We start from the raw sequence: 22,627 nt of genomic DNA, 5'->3' as shown, positions 1-22,627 counted from the left end.
CAAAAAGTGGCATTTTAGTGGTCTTTGGTCAAATCATTGGTCAGGAAATGATCACATAATTTTAGCGAGAATTGCACAAATACTGTAGATAACGTAACTTAGCACAGAATAGCCTTCCCCAACTTGCAGACAGCTTTATACAGGAAGAAGAGTGTTCTACTCAATGTTAATGGCTTCAAACAGTTCATGAGTAGCTGGAAAATGTATCCCAGTTCATTTGAGTTTAATGTGATACCAAGTATTCACTATAGGGTTCAAATCTGGACTCTGACCAGGCCAAAAAACATGAGCCTGTTGGACTTGTTCTCAAGCCACTTCTTTGTAGTTTGGGCAAGAGCATTGTCTTGTTGAAAAATAGCATCTGATCATTCCACTAACAACTTTTCATTTTTGGGAAATATGCCATTCTGCAATATTTTCCTGTACCCCAAAGCAATAAATGACTTTTCACAGTGAAGTAGCTCATCAATCCCAGCAGGTAAAAAGGCTTCCCACACAATGAGATCATCATTCATGCTTCACTGTGGTAGAGATGCATTTATTATTATATATTTATCACCAGATATTAGAAGACACCACTCTGGAGCATCACCATGCAACTCGTGTTTCATCGTGATTCATCACTTCACACACACAACTTCCCTTATTCTGCCAAAAAACTTTTTGTCTTTGAAATTCTGTCTTTGATGTTTTTCAGAGACATGAAATGGCATTTTAAGTAGTGCATTTACTTATTATTTAGCTAATTTCCTGACCAATAATTTGTGGTTGAGACAATTATAAAACTTAATGTTTAGCCATTTTGGGCTTGGCTTTTTTTTTGCCCAGGAGTGTGTATATATACAGTGCTTAGCATAAGTGAACACACCCATGCTAAAGTTGACTAAAATGAGAAATAAAAAATCATCTTTTGGAAATTGATCTTAATCCCTTAATTAAAAAAATGAGGAAAAATCCAATCTTTAAGGATACCAATTTTCTTTGTGAATGAATAATGTATCGTAAATAAATAAATGTTCTTCCTTAAAATTAAAGGTTGCATAAGTCAGGACACCCCTATGTTAAATTCCCATAGAGGCATGCAGATTTTTATTTTTAAAGGCCAGTTATTTCATGGATCCAGGATACTATGCATCCTGATAAAGTTCCCTTGGCATTTGGAATTAAAATAGCCCCACATCATCACACACCCTTCATCATACCTAGAGATTGTCATGGTTTTATTTCAGTTAACCTAATAGCTGGTTTGAATTTCACTGAGTGATGATCTTATGGAAAGTGCCCCATGCCAATCTCTAGGTATAGTGAAGGCTATGTGATGATGTTATTTATTTACGATACATTATTCATTCACAAAGAAAATTGGTGTCCTTAAAGGTTGGATTTTTCCTCATTTTTTTTTTTAAATTAAGGCATTAAGATCAATTTCCAAAAGATGATTTTTTATTCCTCTTTTTATTCAACTTCAGCATGGGTGTGTTCACTTATATGCTAAGCACTGTATATATATATATATATATATATATAGTACATCAATGATGTTTCATATACCTTTGCACAGGGCCATTTGTCAGAAGAGTTTAGCAAATAAACTCTGAGTATAAAAATGGTATCATATACCAGTTAATATAAATTCAAAAAGGCCAGCATGTCTTCCAGTGATTGTACATAATAGCCATTTTAATGCTGGTAAAAGTGTAGACTGGTCTTCAAAGGCTTGTTTGCTTTGTCAAGGGACACTTTTTAAGCAGAGTCAGATGAATGGATTGCACTCATGTGCAAGCTGTGGATCAGTCCTGGAGACCAGTAGAAAGGACAACACTTCATGGATATGGACAAAAGCATGAAAAAGAGTCTAAATGTATGAAACAAGCTGGACCTCTACAGATGCTTGTGTGTATGACGTTTCCCTGCAAACTATTGGCTGTGCCTCTGTTCACTGTAACAGGAACATATTCACCAGAGCTTTTAATGTCAGTCAGTAGATATTTAGACAAATGTATAATCACATCCTGATCACCACACCCGTAATGTGGGAGCTATAGGCCCCCTGAACTCACCAAACTTTATATAATTATATATATATATATATATATATATATATATATATATATATATATATATATATATATATATATATAAATTTCTGCCAACTCATTCTTTGGTAAAAGCAGTTCAGACATGAGTTGTTTTAGCCTCTTTACATTGTCTTACATAAAGTAGTAAAATATCTAGTGATATTTTATGAAAATAACTGTTCATGGCCAATGTAAGAAACTTCTAACTGTCAGTTTTGTTTTTTCATTGAATCATGAAGTTTCTGTGAAAACCATCACTTTGATCAATAATAACTATACACAGAATAAGCTTTTGAACACTTTTGCCCATCGAAACCATCTTTCTTGGTATCTGATTAAAATCTTGGTATCTGAAAAAAATCATAACTACTCATAATTGCGCAATACATATCAAAGGGAACTCCAACCAATTTTTCATTTTGTAATTTTAGAATTTGTCCCAAAATGAAAGAAGAATCATTCCTTTTGTGTTTATTTTGATCTTCTAATTTTGTTCTGTTCTTCTGTTTTGCTTTGTTGTTGTATTTATTTATTTGTGTGATTTGTCTCATGTTAAAATATATGCCAAAACATGAAATAATGCATTTGTAAAAGAATATTGAGTCAGTTGCATTTTGAGTTTTCAGTTAACTGAGTTCTGGTTAACGTTTAATTCAATTTGATTGTTTGCACATTTAGACCAATTATCCTGGAGAAATGACTGACATGAAATACTGTGCGGGGTGAACGCGATAATATGCATTTTTATTTTAAATGGTATCATTTTTTAAGTTTGAATTTATAAGTTATTTTATTTTGTGGATAACTTAATATTTGTAAAACAATAAAGAACTTAATTATAGAAGAGGATGACGAGTGATATTGACATTCCTGCTTACCAGCTTTCCCATTTGACCTGTTTTGCATGTGCAGCAGGAAGGAAGAAAAGCACGCATTACACAGGACTGATGTGTTGGTCATCATACAGACCAATATTTTGTATAATGCATATATCTTTACATTTTTGGAAAGCAGGAGAATTAAATTTTCTTTTCTCTGGAAAAAGTAAACTATTTTTCCATTGCAAACCACATGAAGAGGGAGGGCACGCACGTTGTTGCAGCCTGCAGAGAGACGCCCTCAGGGCTTCAGTCAAACAACCATTTATAGAGTAGCAAAACTGATCATCTCTGCCTTTGTATAAACATGTTGCAGCACAAATTAGCCAAGTAACCCTTTTAATCATTAATTGTCATCAGTGTTGGGTAGGTTACTCTGAAGAAAAGTAATTAATTACTAGCTACTAATTGCATCTTTAACAGTGAAATCACCTTACTAATTACTCTCTCCCTCTAAAAAGTATTGTATTACTTACATTTTAAATCCCATATCAACTTCGACCTGTTGAACAATACAAGGATATATGAAACTGCTTTTTTAATTCTTAAATAAATAATATAAAATTGCATAGATTATTCTTGAACTGACCAAAGTATTTACATTAAAAACATACTTTTTAAATGAGATGCCTGGTTAAGTAAAATCTACTATTGTTGTATATAGAATTGTTCTATAGTCTATACAGTATTTAATGCAATTACATCAGAAATAGCGATTCACTTACAGAAAAATCAAGAGTAATCACTTAACCTTTCAAGAGAAATTGTCATAAGAAAATAAAAAATCTATCTATTTATCCATCCAACCATCCAACCATCCATCCGCCCACCCACCCATCCATCCAATCTATCTATCTATCTATCTATCTATCTATCTATCTATCTATCTATCTATCTATCTATCTATCTATCTATCTATCTATCTATCTATCTATCTATCTATCTATCTATCTATCTATCTATCTATCTATCTATCTATCTATCTGTCTATCTATAGGCTCTCAGACCTAAAACAGAACATGAAGGCTAAACATAAACAGTTCTGCAGGAACAGAGACTTTATGAGAATAAGCGGTTGATTTCAATAAGCATCTACATTTTGTTCACATTGGATGGCAACATAAGAACAATGACGTCAGTTTGATCCCTGCCTTTTACGTAATATCAATGTCATATGACTACGTGCACAATTTATTTTGTTTACAAAAAATATGCACAAGTATTAGACGAAATCAAACATTGTTGCATTGATATGTTACAGGCAAAACAAAATTCTTCACTCTGGTGTTTTATTTGAGCTATTTGAGCTTCAGCTTGAACTTAGGTTATGATAATAAAGAAAAACATGATTTATGGTACTGTATTTACTGTATATTTGCACTGAGAGTCAGGTTCTTGGCACACATCTTCATATGTGACTTCAAAGAAAGAGCTAATTTGCATATATTGTGTGTTATATATCAGTCAGTAAAGCTTTGTTTTCTGTGGTGTCAATCACCGTGTTCAGGAAGTTGACACTCAGGGACATGTACAGAAGTTTGAAAAGACATTGAGGAAGAAAAAGAGGCCAGCTGGGGAAAGCAGCCGATGGAAAACAAGCACCTCAGTGCCAATGCCTGATGTGAAATAAATGTTCTGCGTTTTTCCCCAAGGGTGGATCACGTCAAGCTGATGTGATGGGCCAGTCTCTACAAGCACAGGACAGAACAGACAGAGAGACTGTACACACCACGCAAAGCTCAGAATGACACAGTTTTTATTGCAGCCAGAGATAAGTCATTATTATTTTCTTAGCTGAATCAAAAGCATGACATGCGAGAGGCAGAGACCATGCCGTGTGTATTGAAACCACACCATTTGGCCATGGTTGTTTGACCATGCTAAAGGAATTATGATCTTGAGAGTCAAAGGCTCATTTAATTATCTGTTTGCAAACACAGGTGAACTTTGACCTCCCTACATGCTCAGAGACCACACATGAATGTTTGAGCAGGTATTGGTTTGCAGATACACGAGGAATTCTGCATGAAAAGATCATGAGCATGTAGAGGAACGTGCAGTGCTAATAGGCCCTGGGTGGTGGTTAACCTGCAGTTCATCAGTCCTTCAGCTGGGGAATTTAAAAAGAAATATGACAATTAATAAGCTTTGTAACATATGAGCTTTGAAGCTTGGATGCAAGTATCCAGCTATGTAAAAATCTAAGGGTGGTACATCTGTCCTTATATCATAATTAAGATAACAGTTAAGTAGTTTTTCTATAATATTATTACCATATATTAGTAATAGACTATACTACCAATATTTCCACAAAAATCATCATATTATAATGTGTTTGTATGTGTTTATATGTGTTTATGAGTGTGTGTGTGTGTGTGTGTGTGTGTGTGTGTGTGTGTGTGTGTGTGTGTGTGTGTGTGTGTGTGTGTGTGTGTGTGTGTGTGTGTGTGTGTGTGTGTCTTTTAATGCACCTTATAATGCGTTGTATGGTGTCATGAGTTTACCACAATACATTATAATACTTATATATGTTATGCCTCTAGCTTTAGAGAGTATAATGCATTAAACCACATGACAAACAACCAATTTCAGATGTAACAAGGAATCTGCAAATATTATAATGCATTTTACAATTATTTATGGAAAGATATAATTTATTATAACAAACATTACGAATACCTTTAAGTAAAGTGTTACCCACAAAAGATGCACCGCATGACATTTAAAACCACATGAGACTAAGGGCCCTATCTTGCACCCAGTGCAATTGACTTTGTACACGAAGCATGTATCATTCCTTTTTTTCACCCGACGCACAGCGGACGTTTCCCTCCACAGACGCACGTCAGTAAATTAGGGAATGAACTTGCACTCCCAGGGGCGGTTCAGCGAAAAGAGGAGGCGTTTTCAGGCGCAAACGTTCCCTGGTGCTATTTTGCAGTTTTAGAAAACAATTCCACCACAGAACAGGAAAAACCTAGTCTAAAGTCAGTGGCGCGTTATTCAGATGCTATTATAAGGGTGCATGCTTGGCCATAGTGTAGCGTGTGCAAATCCAAAACTCCGCCATTATAATAGCAATCCGCCATGGAACAAGCACGCCTGCTTTTAAAGGGAATGTGAGATGATGCTCTGATTGGTTTATTGCACATTACGCCCAAACCACACCTATGAGTAATGTAGCTACTTCAGACCAACCCATTTTAGCTTTGCGTCGGGCACAAGAGTCATTTATCCCGCCGATAGCAACAGCGCCCGCGATCCGCCCACAAAGTTACTTGCGTTTGGTATTTAATACTTTTGTTTCAGATCATTAAAATAGGGCCCTATAACATGAATAAAAAGAGTGCATTTCTGTGTTCTAAACTAGATTTTTCTTTATCGTTGTCACTCTTATGTGTCATTGTCCCTTTAATGTTGTTGTCAACGTGATTATTGCTTTGTCTATAATGAATATTGACATCTTAATGCAGAGGAAATAAACCACATTCCTTTTTTATCAATGCTACCAATCTTTTTTTTTTTTTTTTTTTGCTATCATGCATTGTAATAATGTTTGGTAACACCCTTTGTTTGAAATGTCAGACTCTGCATGCAACAGCTGCCCCCTGAAATTCTGTGGTTCTGTGATGCGTGTGATTTTCTGAACATTCAAAATGAACAGGCAGGATTGAGCTTGTTTAAGATTTGTCCTTATTGTATAGCACACCCACCCCGCCACTATCTAGTTTTTGTCTATTATACGCTCATTCAGTTCTCAACAATATTTGATATTTATCATCAGTATATGTTCTTTCATTTTTCAACTGATCTTAGTGTTGCAGAGTACATCTTTATGCCAGTAAAGATTCCTCAGCTCTCTGATGGCATCCATAAAGATTTTGGAAATCTGTAAAACACTGAAACCACAAACAAAGGCAAAACAAAAAATAATAATTGGTGCAATCACAGAGAAGGTCCTTTGATTTGCAATAGGCCTCACTAGGATTAGACCATGACGCACAGCTAGACGAAGAAGAAGACAGAAAGCTGGGAATTCTCCACACACAGACACTAGAAAGGTCATGATGCAAAAAGAAAGCAACAGCAAGAAGTACAAACTATGGATCATTATTATGATAACAGTTTGCCTTTTCGTCCACCACTCTACTGCAATGTTAAGTGAAAATGATTATTATCTTGCAATTATTAAATATTTTTATTTACATGGATTTATTCCAATTTATTCAATGTCTGATTTTTACGTAGACAGGACATTTCAAGGAAAACAGGATTTTCCTTGCTCTTCTGAAATAAGAGCACACTTGTTGATGACATTCCATCAAACAAAGCTGAAAGGGGGTCGCTCAGAAATTGTCATGGTTAAGACGTCAGAAGCATGAACACAAATGGCCACCCACATTTGTTATCACGGTCACTGAAAATTAACTATGAGAAAAACATCTTTCAAAATAATCTAGTTTAAAAAGCATTTGCCAAGTTGTTAGAAATTGACTCGTATTGTATTCATGTTTCATGCATCAAAAAATATTGATACCATTTTCAACAAAAAGAAAATGAGTGTAACCATCAAGTTACATTTTTTTAGATATTTATCTTACACTTTGAATATACAGGTATTAATAGATGATTTTTTTAAAAATCATGAATATTATTATGTTTTCTTGTCATTATACAGTAATATTTGAAAATGTCAAATAACCTTCATATGTCATAAAAAGGTAATATTTCATATTTTTGTGAAAACTTCTCACCATGACAGTCAAAGAGGCTTTCTGTGATATAATTTTCTCTTTTATGAACAAAAAATTACAAAATAAGAAAAAATTAATAAAAAAAATGCTTTATTGCTCAAGGAAATGAATATCAAAAGATTATGCCAAACTGTTTTGCCTAATATGTCTTAAAGATACAGTAGAAAAAACATAATTTTGATAGAGTCATGTAAAACTAAATGTCATGTAAAACAAAAATATGATGTATACATATTCGTATTGTATATTCACATCAAGTGCAAATATTCCACCTTGTTGGCAGAGGCTATTTACACTTACTCCATCCACTATTATCTGATTAACCCAGTTAAAATTACAATACAAATCCCACTGATAATACAATCAGTGGTGTGGAGAGTAAGGCGAGTGGTATCAGCTTTTGATGCAACCGACCCAAGTTCGAATCTGCCTTTTACAGAATTCATTCTTCTGCCTTTTCCTATGTATATCAGCTCAGAGTAGTGTTTATTTAACAGTTGAGGAAATTGTTGAGGAAATATTCAAAAAGTGGAAATAGTGGGAATAATGTATTAGAGCTAAGAGTAGGTGTAGGGGAGGCAATGTCAGGTACAAATAATGTACCAAATAAAGCAGCATCCATTTTAATAAATATTCAAATACACTGAATATGTTTTTATTACTGCATACTGTTTTATAATATACTAAAATACACTAATGTGCAAATAGTGTCTTCACTATTTTTAAATAGCATCTAACTATTTAAACTTATAGCAAAGAAAATGCTGCTATATCTATTGCTACTTACGTTTAGTGCAAATAGCAGCTGCCGAATGTTTTTGGTGCAGGAAACTACTTATAAGACTAATGGTATATCTAGACTTTAGGTAAAACATAAAATACACCAATAATAATAACAGTAACTGTAATTATGTGCAAAGAAAAGTCAGAGCTGCACTATCTAGGTGGCAAGGGACTAGCAAATACAAGAACTTGATCCAGTTGAAGGTGATTAGAAGAGTTCAGGTTTGGTGGATGAGCTCTAAGATAAGCCACAGTCAGCACCGATTGAACCTCAATGGCATGATCAGAAGAGAACTCACACACAGTAGTCTTAATCGTCTTAAGTCCTGACATTTACATCAAGATTATATTGTAATACCTCACTTCAATGCACCCCGAAGACTAGAGTTGTGCTTTGTTCCATGTACCCCGTTCCACTTCTGCTTGAACATCTACATAATCCGCATTGCTTCTAGAATTCTAAGATAGCTTCTCATTTTTCCATGAAGTTATGTTTTCAGAAACTCCCTCCCCCACGTTGTATTCAGTCCACTCCAGCTTCACTCCAGGTTTTTTACATTGCTCAATCCACATGTCAGTCCAATAAAGAATCAAAAAGCACAATAATAGCATTTTTTTTTTTAAATGTTCTTTTGATTTTCCATCTCTTGGTGCCTCTTTTTCTTTTGAACATAAGTCAATAACTTACGAACCCATTTCTGAGCCATTCTAGGCCAATATACTCCAGCTGTAATTGAATTAAATTCCTATGAAAGGAAACTCCACACTATAATTTAATACATACATCTGTGCTGCATGCACCTCTTCCCCAGAGGCTTCATACCTCATTCTGTCAGCTTCTTTACAAATACTTGATCTGTGCTAAAATCACAGTTTGATCCTTATGATTATTTTAATAGGCTGCATCAGCATGGAAGGGTTTTTGAGGCATCGAGAGGGATAATTTGCGCCGAGTTTTTATGAAATATTGAGACTGGGCCAGCGAGTACATGCTTTTAACACCATTTGCAACATGTTTCGGGTGACCTTAGACAACACTGCCAGCGAATTCACTTCCATTTTTAGAAAGGGAAGATGCGAAGTGGCGCTTTCCCCCGTGACTGCTCCACTTTACTTTAGATTAGGCTCTGTGACAGCTGCCTCACAGGTGCGGAGATGGGGAACGACATTGGAAGCCATTCTTTGAAATATTGATCAACAGGGTTAAATATTTCCCCGTTGCTCGTGCTATAAATGGACTTAAGCCAGCGAGCGATTCTCTTCTTCCGGCCCCAAGTGTAAAACCTTTAGCTCACAGTCTATCCACTCCTGTTCCTCGGTTCCCCTGCCTGTCCTTACAGCAAAATCTGGACTTATTTAAGTGCGCCCTCTGTATTCAGCCGTAGTGAATACTGCATGAGCTCTGTTTCTCATGGGCTCCTTAAGTCACTTGTTGCATGTCTTTAAGAACATCACGTTCTGCAGGCGCACAGCGGGAGAGCTGCGATCTGACAGAGACCCAAACTGTTTTCTCCCTCCAGGTCTGGGGATTTTGTGTCTTTTTCAGAACTTTGAAAATGTTGCCTGGTGTGCCTATATGGTATCCGCGGGTTTTAATTGTGACTGGTAAAAGTGCAATAACATATCACTTAGCGGAGGCAAAACCACATTTGTTCAATTAAGTTTTTACTTCCTCTTCTGCAAGAACTACAACAAAAGGCTTTATTTTAATTGACCAAATATTAATCACACCCACACAACAGGATATCAGTGAGCATTTGACATGAACTGTGAATCAAAAGCGGTCCATGTTCTTGGAGAAAAGAAGAAAGAAGTCGCTTGACTGGAGAAATCCTTATTTTACAGCCGACCCAGCCCTTTTTTATAACTAAAAATGCAGCAGATGTGGTTGCCAGATTACTATACGCTCATATAATATTTGAGGTCCTTGTAGATCATCTGCTTCCATTTTTGCAGGTGAATGACCAAAGTGAGATGAGCTATCAAGTTTGGTAGCTGAAGATCATAATTGATTTTGATAACTAAATATACTTGTCACTGCTCTGGCTTTCAGAAGAGTAAATACAGATGATCTATTTCCTAGATTTTCATTCCCACATATTTGAAGCTTAATGAACAGAAAAAGAAGGCAATTCCAGTGCGCAAGCTACGGAGGTTTATCTTTGTTCCTTTCAGGAGCAATTTCACCCTTGATTGCTCTAAAATGCCTAAAATACCTAAAATTCCTAATAATGTGCCAAAAGGCTCTAATATTCCAGAAAACAAGCCTTTATCACAAGCTTGGCCACATATTTTCATGTATCTATCTGGTGTTTTGCAGAGGTTAGCATGCAGACGGCTGGGATAAAAGGGCCTCCCACCATCTCACCACATTCTGACATATTTAAATACAGTCTTTGAAAATGTTTACACATGGTCATCCTGAAAATCAAGTGTTCTATGCCCCATGATTTACCTTTAAGCTCCGACCCTCTCACAGTGACCCTGGGCTCTACAGCTTTGATCAAAGTTATCTGCACTAAATGAGTTAAATTGCTGCATCATCAACCAGCCTTCAAAACTTCTAAAGAGTATAATTAGCAATTTCAACATTAATAACATAAAAAGTAGAAGCAACCTTACCCTTTAATCTTATGCTCCACAATCGTTTCTCTTTTTTTCTCTTCCTTCTCCTCCTGTCCTCTCTCCTCGTCCATTTTTTTTTTAGTGACAGACCCAAACAAGCCACAAGCCATGTTTTATCAGAGGCCTATATTAGATGAGACCATTTGAGCCATTTTATTGATAGTCAGGAAGGCAAAGGTTTATATATACATTAAGAAGAGGAGAAAGAACAATTTCACACCGTAAAAGGATTTTTCAAAGTTGTAAATAAAACAAAGATTATTTGACTTTGTTTTACAAGAAAATACTATTTCAGTCTTTCTACACTGTAAAAAAAAAATCTCAACATAAAAAAGTGTTTGTGCTGCCTTAAAATTTTAAGTTTTAGTTCAAATATCCAAGTTGTCACATTTCAAGTTGACCAAACTTAAAACTATGAATCAGCATGAACATGATTTTTTAGTGTACTTTAATTAACGTTGATTTCAGTGTGTTTTTTTTCCATTTCTTTTTAATTATTTGAGAAATGTACTAGTCATTTCTAAGAAAAAAAAGTTTTAAAGTTAATCCTACACCATTTTTAGTGCAGTGACAATAAATGGTTGTTTAAAACTGTCAGACAAACAACCCAAAAACTGTATCTGTCTTCTATAAAAAAAAATTAACAGAACTGATATAATATATAACCTCAATATAGACTCAGTTCTTTGTTAAAATCACTATTTCATCTTAAATGCACACATTGCAGTGACAAAAGGGTAAGCAAACACTGAGGCAAAATGCAAAACTCATTTGCAATGCTGTCTTTGAGAGAAAATGTTTGTCCCTTCAGTCAAATACCATATTTGCATACAAATGAATGTTCCTCTTTTTGTGGCCACCTGATGCAACATCAAACAAGATAGGTTGGTATTATAGGGATCTAGTGAATAGACCATTCATCTCCATGTGGTTTCCCAGAGATATGTTTGACTTAGAAATTATATGACTTGATACTGAAAACATCAAACCTTACGAAACAAAAAACAAACCAAAGAAACAACAGAACAAAGCTAAATCAAATTAGACTTACTTCCTTCTCTTTTTTTTTTCTGTGTGGCATTTTTAAGTACTACAATGCATCAAATTATTGCATTAGCACAGCATGCAAATAAATATTAATTCAAGGCTTGTGCAAGTGTATGCTTAGATTAATATTTTGTCAGTCCATTGGATGTGGAGGCATTGGTCTCAGTGAGTGTAGTTTCGATACACACTAATCAGTTATACTTCCAGCCCTTTGTTAAGAAAAATGGCTAGAGCCCGAGGCTAATTCTGCTCGCAAACAGAAGTTCAGCATGCCATGCACAGACCTGCCGTTCTGAGTATAAGGATCATTCCTGGCATTTTTCCTCCTGTTTTCTGCATCTGTCTAAAACTGTGCACCACTTTGTGTATTGCTAAAACAAAAAGCATTATTTCAGACAGTTTCTCTTTGGAAGCTGACAATCTCTGAAAGATCAGCGATTACAAATAGAGTAAAATTCATCTGTTGTAAAGGAGTGAGTATAGCTCGGTTTGCAAACTTAAGTTTGAACCGCAACATACTTATGCCTCTTTGACAAGTAAACCGGCTCGTCCCACCATTACCTACAGGTGGGTTAGCATGGAATGTTCTTAACTTTCCCTCCCGACTCAAGCCACCCATCTGAACCCTGATTCACTGTGGAGCTGCATGACGATGTGTGTCACATCAAACCCTCGCTTAAGCTTCATAAGCTTGTGCTACAGAAAAAACAGGAGCGAGAGAGAAGAAAAATAAAAGAAGATGGAGAGAGGAAAGGAGGAAGAGAGAGGAGAGGGCAAATTGGAACATGTCTTAGGGGGAGTGCCAGTGCCTCTCAGTACTTTAATGTTGCAACCTGCCTGATCTTAAATGTTTGTCCTTACATCAAAAAGTAATAGAGACTTTAAGTGCCACAAATGGCATCTTAGGCTTCAGAAACAAAACCAGCATTAGTAAATGATTATTAATGACCTTTAAAGAAACCCAATGATCTTTTACTGGGATAGGTCACCCAAAAATGAAAATGTTGTCTTCATTTACTCACCCTTATTCTCATCTTTTTTCTCTCTCTCTGTGGGAAACAAAAGAAGATCTTTTGAGAAATGTGGGTTTTTTTGCTGTGCATACAATGAAAGTCCAGTGTTGTTTTGGACAAAAAAAATTCTTCACAAATATCTTCTTTTATGTTCCACAGAAGAAAGGTTAGAACAACTTGAGGGTGCGTAAATTATGAGAGAATTTTATATTTTAGGTGAACTGTGCCTTCTTTTTAGTTTGCAATGTGGGGCCGGTTTTTGGTTTGTTTGTTCTATTGTGTGTTTTAGTGTATTTATTCTCACAAGATAAAACATAAAAAGATGTTGCAGACCATCTCTCTTGTAGTAGGTGCCAACTAGATTATCTATGCCTTTTGAAACAATGTATGAGGGCCAGCTGCACCTCTCAGAGCTATGACATAAGGGTATTCTTTTACACAGACAAACAGAGCACAAAGGAGCTGAATAAGTTAGCTTGAAGGCGTTACAAACAGACTGTGACACAGGTATACGCTTCATCCTCAGGTGTCAACCACAACTGAGCGCAGATACCTCCCGTGTCCTTTTGACTGATGGGATACACTTAGTCTTAATTGACATTTTTGCATTTTGACTAGAGGGCTAGGCAGTGAAGTCACCTCTGGGATTTTATTACGGTGGAGAAATCCCGCCCACAACTCCTTCAGTACCTCTGCAGGTTTCATTGTCTGGCGGTTTGGACACATGGAAATGACTGTTATTAGCTGTTCAGATGATGTGGTAAAAAAAAAGAAAGAAGGAAAGCCTCTCCACCCCCGAAACCATTACAGAGCAAGTGGTTGCCAATGATAGCTAATTGTCCAATCTTTTTCTAAGAGGGAAGTCTCCCTTTTTAGGTTCTCTCTCTGTTCTCTTCTGCCAGCTTCAGCGGTTGAACATGAAGACGAGTGAGTCATTGTGCATTCTTTGGATGTTCAGTAAGAAACAGACAGTAATGACACGCTGCCTCCATGAGAGCATAATAAAACCAAAACAAGAAGAAAAAAAAGGAGCGGCTGAGTGAAACGTGATTAGGAGAGGAGAATGGGGACACCGTTTGAAGATTTTAATCAGTGGTTAATGTATTGGAAAATGACTTGTAAGGCATCCCACAAAGCGCACCATGTTCTGGAATTCCTATTTCTCTCTGAATATTACAATTTACCCAGTTTGCCACTAGTGAAAGAGGAGAAATTTTCATGGACAGGAATGTGTTTAATTACGGAGAGTTTGAAGTGTGTGCCAGACGCGAGCGGAAGCAGTGTGAGGGGCTGCAGTAAAGGAGTGTGAGTGATGAATGTGTGGGGCTTCCCACACTGAAACGAAAAGCATTAGTCAGTGAGGAAATTACTAAATTATGGAGAACGTGTGGATAAAGCAATGTGGATTATATCGGCTCAACAAGTGAGTGAGCAAATAGGACAGAGAGTGACTGTTCATAAAGAACGTTAAGTGAGTAAATAGGTGCAGGTGTGAATTAATGGCACTCTATCTGTCTCCCATTATATTTATGCATTTGGCAGACACTTTTATCCAAAATGACTTGCATTGCAATCAGGTCATATTCTGTCATGTATACCCTGGGAATCGAACCCATGACCTTGACACTGGCAATTTATTCATTCAAGAACTTTGTGCAAGTTTACTGCAACACTGGCGCTCGAACTTCACATACTTTCGAAAATTCAGCGTTTAGTTGATCCTTAAAAGCGCTCATTGACTTTCTTCTTCCATAAGGGGGTTTGGCATCACATCGGCTTTGTTTCCAGGCGGACCGTTTAAGATTGTCTCCTGGAAATCCTGTAGAGTTCAACCAATCAAATGTTGACTTCAAAACTCTTGAAGTGTACCTTGAGCATCAGATGTTCAGCCAACAGTCCATGTGACATCTGAGGCTGAGACTAGGTGAACTCTAACACAAATTTGCAGCGTCAAACATTAGGCAGCTTTGTTTGCCAGTAAAATGTGACAACCTTAAATCATTTATGCACTTATTCACTCTTTTACCCATTCATTGACTTTCTGATTCATTCATTAAAGCAGTGGGTGAAGGAATATGAGTGTAATTTAATTGATGAGAAATTGCAGTAAGTGAATAAAAAATCCAGCGAATAAAAGTATGAATGAATGAATATATCAATGAATCGATGAAAGAATGCAAGAGTGAAGACAATTAAGACCTGTTCAGACCAAGAACAATAACTATAAAAATAGCTTTATTAGCCCCCATAGCAACACCAACAATATACAGTAGCCTTATTATAAGCTCACATTGCAGTTATGTCGCCTGCCGCTTTAAAGTGCCGATATTATGCTTATTTACAAGTCCATAATTTTATTTTGGAGGTCTGCTAGAATAAATTTACATGATTTAAAGTTCAAAATACATTATTTTTCTCATCATGTACATTGCTGCAGCACCTATTTTCCCCCTCTTCAAAAAAAAAAATGCTGTTTTAGTTACTCTTTAAAGCCCACCTTTCCGAAAAGCCCAATCTGCTCTGATTGGTCAGCAGACCCCAGTCTCTGTTTGAAATGTAACATAATAGTGTTTCAGCTCGGCTTCATTAGCAGCTGTTAACAGAATTACATCAATGGTAATGGTGTCGGATAATTCGCCAGATGCTTCCAGATGTTTACATGCACAAAAATATATATTAAACACTAAAGGAAAGACAAAATAATAATAATAAAAAATATATGTATAAAAGGTGCCCTTTAAATGCCTCAGCCCTTTAAAGTCTGATTGGCTGTCAATGTTTTTATTGTTCATCATGGGGAAAAAAATTCTGAAAGTGATTCTAACAATATCATTCCTCTGTGTGTTATTGTTATAGTTGTGGTTTGGGCTCCTAAGATTATTAAAATTGTATTGTTACAGTTATCATCCTTAGAGTGAATGGGCCTTAAGTCAATGAAAGATAAGTCGTTTACACTCACTTATTTAGTCGAATCATTCATTCATTCATAAACGGGTGAGTTATTGAGGGAGTAAATGAATGAATAAATAAATGAGTCAGTGAGTAAATGAATGGGTGAGTAAGTACATGCATGAGTGAGTGAACGGCAATGAATTAAAGGGGTCATGACATGAGAAACCAAATTTGCCTTGATCTTTTGGTATATAAGAGATCTATGTACTATTAAAACTTCCTGCAAGTTTCATAGCTTAAAGCTGCAGTAGGGAGTTTTGAGAAAATGTTGACTTAGCCTGAAAATTTGAACAAGCACAACTTACAGGTCCAACCCCCTTGCTCTCTGCTGCACTACAGCCCTCCCTCCACAGCTCCTCCCCCACAGCGGAGCCTGCCGTGAACGCGCAGGCTAGTAAGCAGGACCACCGATGACGGCGGATTATAAACAGTAATGGAACATTCACTAATAGGGACGAAACATCAACAATATGCTTTACATTGACTATGGCCTGCCCATACTTTGACTACAAACTTTGTCCTCAAATCATTATGTATTTTGCAATACATTTAACTTTATAAGGTTGCACTCTTTCTATAAGTTATAGCTACTAAGATAACGTTAAAGGATTAGTTAACTTTAATAAAAAAAAATTTGCTGATAATTTACTTACCCCCATGTCATCCAAGATGTCCATGTCTTTCTTGCTTCAGTCGAAAAGAAATTAAGTTTTTTGATGAAAACATTCCAGGCTTTTTCTCCATATAATGGACTTCAATAGGACACAAACGTTTCGAGGACCAAATGACAGTTTCAGCGCAGCTTCAAAGGGTTTTAAACGATACCAGACGATGAATAAGGGTCTTATCTAGTGAAGCGATCGGTCATTTCAAAAATAAATAAAAAACTTTAAGTTTTATAAGCACAAATGCTCGCCTTGCTCTGTTCTGTGATGCACGTTCGTGATCCTGTTCGAACTCGTTCATCCAAATGAACAAATCTTTTTTCGAGTCATTCGTTCGTTGAATGAACGAAATGACTCCGAAAAAGACTCGTTCAAAATTAACAAATCTTTTTTCGAGTCATTTCGTTCGTTGAATAGTATTGACGTCACGGTGCGAAGTGACGTACCAGTCGTTTGCATATCCGCCTCCAGCGCAAGACAACTAGCCTACGCCTCATTTGGAATCATCGCATGCGTTGTCGTGCAGCGAGTTGGTCTGTTTACAAGATGACTGCGATGCTACGCAGATGTGCTGTTCCTGTTTGAGTCTTTGAATATGCTGCTGAACGATCCAGACGTCAGGGAAAACAGTCAGATGCAGTTATTTGCAGCATATGCAGCCCGCCAAAGCTTAATTTGAACGGTGAGTGATCGGATGAGTGTGACAGGGCATGTTACTGAAGAACGAGCAGAGAGAGAGAGAGAGAGCCCCGGCCGCGCGCGCGCCTTCAAACTCTCTCTCTCTCTCTCTCTCTCTCTCTCTCTCTCTCTCTCTCGCGCGCGCGCGCGCGCATTTGAATCAAAATCAATTGAGAATTAACACGATGGTAAAAGATCGGAAGACCGAAGTTTCACGTGGTGGAGCATTGTGTAGTCTACTTGTGATACAAAATGATAAACGTTAATGATTTATGCATAAGCAGCACTGACGTTAGCCAATCATAACAGTGGGCGTTAAAACTGAACTCTTAAAGGGGAAACACCTCCAAAACAGACTGTTTGAATCAGAGGTGAGAAACAGGGTGGGAAAAGGTCATAAATCACTATATTTTTAAAGTTTTTTTGTACAAAAAACTATAGTAATACTATAATTGCACCTAAGGGAACATAATAAAACAAAACAAAAAAACATGTCATGACCCCTTTAATGTTTGAAAGACATTCATAAATGAGCGAGCGAGTGAGTGAGTCAAATGAGTAAGTGGACCCTGGGCAGCAGCAGCAGTGTGAAGTGTGTGGATCAGTGAGGAGAGCAGTAAAGCTGGTCTTTAATCTGGCTGCAGCAGCTGGCTGCATCTGACAGCACAGAGGTTCTCATTATCTCCTCACTCCTCCACTCTGCACTCTCTCATGTGGTCACACAGCTGCAAGTGGCGTGCCTTGACCCCATAACTCCCAATGCACATGGGACTTTCCACCAGAGAGAGAGAGAGAGAGAGAGAGAGAGAGACAGACAGACAGACAGACAGACGGAAAGGGAGAAAGACAGACAGGTTACCGAGTTGGGATAGAAAAAACTGTGAAACAGTAGAGAGAGAGAGAGAGAGAGAGCAAACCTTTTAATCACAGTTTGAACAAAAACGAGGGCCTCCTGACATGCTCTGTTATGTTTCAGTGGCGTATTGTAAACACATCTCATGACAGAACAGCGCAGCACACGCGCTGACATTTCAACAGCTCATGAGAGACTGCTACTGAGACAAATTATGATCTTTCTACAGCAAAAGTATGACAGGCAGCTGATTGGCCGTGCACATTTAATGTTTTGTGATTATGAAATGGAGTGTATCGTGTAACAATTGCAGCGATGGAGCATTCACAAGTTTAATGACTCATACATTTCTCGCCCGAGGCCAAGCTCTCATAACTCCGAGGAGGGGAATGCAGCCATGCCGCTGTTAGTTTACGCAGTTCATACTTTGTGTATACAGCGGTATATAAATACAATTAAATTTGATTAGATGCTGAAAGGAATTGGTTTTATGATGTTTAGTTACGGTTGTTGAAAAATAAGCAAAACTGTCAATGTGTAAATATACTGTTAGGTGGTCGGTGTGAGAGATATCAAAACATATCAATGGTTTTTCAAGACAAACTCCTTAGAGAGAATGCCCTGGAGAGCATATTATCTGTGTTACCTGTAATTGCTTTAAGTTGAAAGATTTACATGAGCATCCAGAAACAGTATCTGCCATGTGCATTCTTATACTATCTGGCATCTGTTGGAGAAGTTTCACTAAAGAGGTCCGTTCCAACTTCTAAACCAGTGAGAATCTTTTGTTCCTAGGGTCAATAATACAATATTGGACCTGTGCAGTAATTTTAGTTTACTTGTATGAAAAATCAATTTTGGTTTACACAAACCAGGGAGTACTGATAATTTATGTAGCAGTCTTTTTGGTTTCACAGTTTCTCTCTCTCTCTCTCTCTCTCTCTCTCTCTCTCTCTCTCTCTCTCTCTCTCTCTCTCTCTCTCTCTCTCTCTCTCAAGAAGTTAAGCTGACAAAAAAGTTGTTGAATCCCTTACATACGTACATACATACGTAAGCTGAGACGTTCCCTTTCAAGGGATCTCGAGCTGCATCGAGACGCGGTGGGAACACCATACCCACAACGCCATAGTAGCAAATGCCTGTCCTGTGTGAAGTCCCTGCGCACACTAAGGAGCAAGCACCCTGGAACCTGGAGTGAAGCCAAGATCCAAGACATAAAATCTCACAAATGTATGCGGTGAGGACCAACCCGCCGCATAACAGATGTCACTGAGGGAAACCCCCGACAACAAAGCCTTAGTGGCAGCCATACTCCTGGTAGAATGGGCTCGGACAGCCAAAGGTGATGGCTGACCAGCCGCTTCATAGGCAAGTGAAATAGCCTCAATGATCCACTTACTCATAACCTGCTTGGAAGCAGGGTTACCCTTTCTAGGTGATCCGAAACAGACAAATATTTGATCTGAATTACGCCACAGGGCAGCTCTGTGCACGCACGCATCCAACGCCCGAACAGGGCACAGCAGATGAAGTCTTTCCTGATCTGGTGTATTAAAAGGTGGAGGACAGAAGGCCTGCAGCACAATTGGACCCATAACATTATTAGGGACCTTAGGGATATAGCCCTGCCTAGGGTGAAGAAAGGCTTTCACCATGCCAGGTGCAAATTCTAGGCATGAAGGAGCAACCGACAAGGCTTGCAAATCACCAATCCTCTTGATCGAAGAAATAGCAATGAGAAATACAGTTTTTAGAGTAAGGAACTTCTCTGACACCTCTTCAATGAGCTTGAAGGGAGCCAAAGCCAAGCCTTCCAGTACAACGGCCAGATCCCAGGCTGGTGCTCTATTGCGCAATGCAGGCCTCAGCCTCAGGGTACCACGGAGAAAACAAGTAATAAAAGGATCTCTCCCTTATGAAGCACCACTCAAAGGAGTGTGGTAAGCAGATATAGCCGCCACATACACCTTCAAGGTGGAAGGAGATAATCCAGCCGAAAATTGTTCTTGCAGAAAATCAAGTACTGTACCAACAGGGGAGATAACAGGATTTATAAGACCCCCTCAGACCCCCCTGATGGTTGATATATGAGACCACCGATGTGTTGTCCGTACGGACAAACACATGGTGACCTCTCAGGTCTGGCAGGAAGTGTTTGAGTGCTCGAAACACCGCCATCATTTCTAGACGATTTAGGTGCCAGGAACATTACTGTAGTTAGATGTCTGAGGATTAAAAATACGAGATTAGACCGGTTTATACCACGATCTCGACACCTCAGTGTGGAGATCGGGAAAAAACGGTAAGCCCCGACGAGGAGGTTGTGATCTTGATGGAAGGAATCTCTCATCTAATAAACTCTTTTTATTAACATCATCACATTCCTCGGCTGGCCAGTCAATATTTAATTTAGACACAGCACGAGTTATAACCTCCAAAAGCTCCTCATCAACAGAGGTATGAGGTGGCGAACTCTCATAATCCCCTGCATCAATGCTGGCAACATCCAATTCCTCAGAACTGTATAGTCACAGCATTGGTGCCTCATCTCAAGGAGAAGAAACCGCAGCGCGTGCTTCTCCCTGAGATAAGGCCGTCTCAAACCCCACTGTCAGATCCAATTGCGAACCCCAAGATGCGAGTCGATGCTGTGCCTCGGCAGCAGCGGGACCCGCACCTCGGGGAGCACGCACCGAACCTTTTCAGTTGTTCGGTGCGTTAAACTGCGTCTCAGTTTTCAGTGACAGGCACATGACTAGAGGCTGGTCTGTGTGTGTAATTACAAAAACCTGAAAGACCTTCTAAATGTATAAAAGCAGTAAGCTTTTTTAGAAAGGAAATTTTAAAAAAGATGAATTATGAATAATTTACTGCCGTTGTAAGAATAACTGGTAATCATGTAATCAATAGAAGAGTAACGTCCTGGTTGCTTATACAACCCACCGTTCCCTGAAGGAGGGAACAGAGGACGTCGTCGACGTCGACTGAATGAGGATCACGCTAGGGAGCCAATTGTCTTCGAGTACTTTTGAACGAGCCAATGTAATTGGCGTGTGGACTTACATCACACACTCCGCCCCTGTGGCGCGGGTATAAATATGGGAGTGGATGCACGCACTAGTTGCTTTTTGCTGAGGAGCCGAGCATAACTCAGAGTCAGCAGTGGTCCAGTGGTAGTGGCAAGGGGACTACGTCCTCCGTTCCCTCCTTCAGGGAACGGTGGGTTGCATACGCAACCAGGACGTTCCCTTTCAGTCGATAACGGTAACGATAATGGATGAGGATCAACCTTTGAAAGCGCCACTAAAGCTGCCACCTTCCAGTGTTTAGACAAAAGCCTCCTGATGCCCCTGCAATTTAAGGCGGGGAAGGATGGGGCTTAGGCCAGGAAAGTCACTGCTGTTCTTACAGGACCACTGGGAAAGCGTTCCCTGTACAAGGAAGGAAGGGACGCTGCGGAGCCACATCCTACCGAAGGGAGGTAACGTGGAGAACACACATTTGAACTGGGCGAATGACCGGGAGGTATGACATATGGAATGTCACTGGGGTGGCTCCAGCCTAAGACGGGGGGAGACTCACCGAACAGTGACGGCAGAGCAGACTATGCCGAGGGAAGACACAGGCTCGCCGCAGGGAGCCGTATCATGGGAGAATACACATATGGGATCACCGTAGGGATCGCAACATATGGACCCAGCCTAACACAGGTTCCACAAGCTTACGAGTGGTAGGCCTAACACCAGGCATTCCGCCATGTCTGATGTCAGAGGGGTGCGGATGAACTCAACAGGGTTCGGTTAAAAGGAACTCAACTGGAGCAGAAATGGCGCACTTATCCAGTCCATAGGAGGGGGATGGCGCAGCAAGCCGACACTTTGGTGAAATTGGCTTCATGAGAAGGGAGCCCACGGGAGCAGCAGTTCGACTATAGGTGTCACCCAGCCCCCAATTCTAGAATATCTATCAGCGAAGCACTCTGTGTCAAGGCCTAAGCGGAGCACACACTCATTTAAGAGGAGCTCAACACCTAAGTAGACATGTGCATCTCGGAATTTTCACCAAGATGAAGACAGCCACGATTCAGTGGGCCAACTTCAGACGTACCCGAGGTGGGGCAGCGAGGTGGAGGACAGGGACCCAGCTCGGAAGGCCCGGATGCGGCCCGAAGCAGGGTCTGAGTGTGGTGCACGACACTTACCTGTCTCCACGAGACGGCCAGGGATGCGTGAGAAGGCGGATGACCGGGTCCTCGAACCGCACCCAGCTGCCGTGCTGGCGAACAAGAGGGGGCTGAGGGG

At 38.9% G+C, this 22,627-nt stretch overlaps 1 long non-coding RNA gene across 1 annotated transcript in view; it reads right to left on the bottom strand.

Annotated features, from left to right (window-relative positions):
* Positions 1 to 22,627, bottom strand: part of LOC143723984 (uncharacterized) — a 36,463-nt gene that overhangs the window by 537 nt on the left and 13,299 nt on the right. Inside the window, exon 2 of the long non-coding RNA XR_013197209.1 lies at positions 11,116 to 11,242. This is a non-coding gene — a long non-coding RNA (uncharacterized LOC143723984). The remainder of the gene's footprint in view (positions 1 to 11,115; positions 11,243 to 22,627) is intronic.

This window comes from Siphateles boraxobius, unplaced genomic scaffold, assembly GCF_051911475.1.
Source record: "Siphateles boraxobius isolate OS27281-9 unplaced genomic scaffold, OSU_SipBor_1 7, whole genome shotgun sequence".
Lineage (NCBI taxonomy): Eukaryota > Metazoa > Chordata > Actinopteri > Cypriniformes > Leuciscidae > Siphateles > Siphateles boraxobius.
The sequence above is the reverse complement of the archived record's forward strand: the minus strand, read 5'-3'. Positions and strand labels throughout refer to the sequence as shown.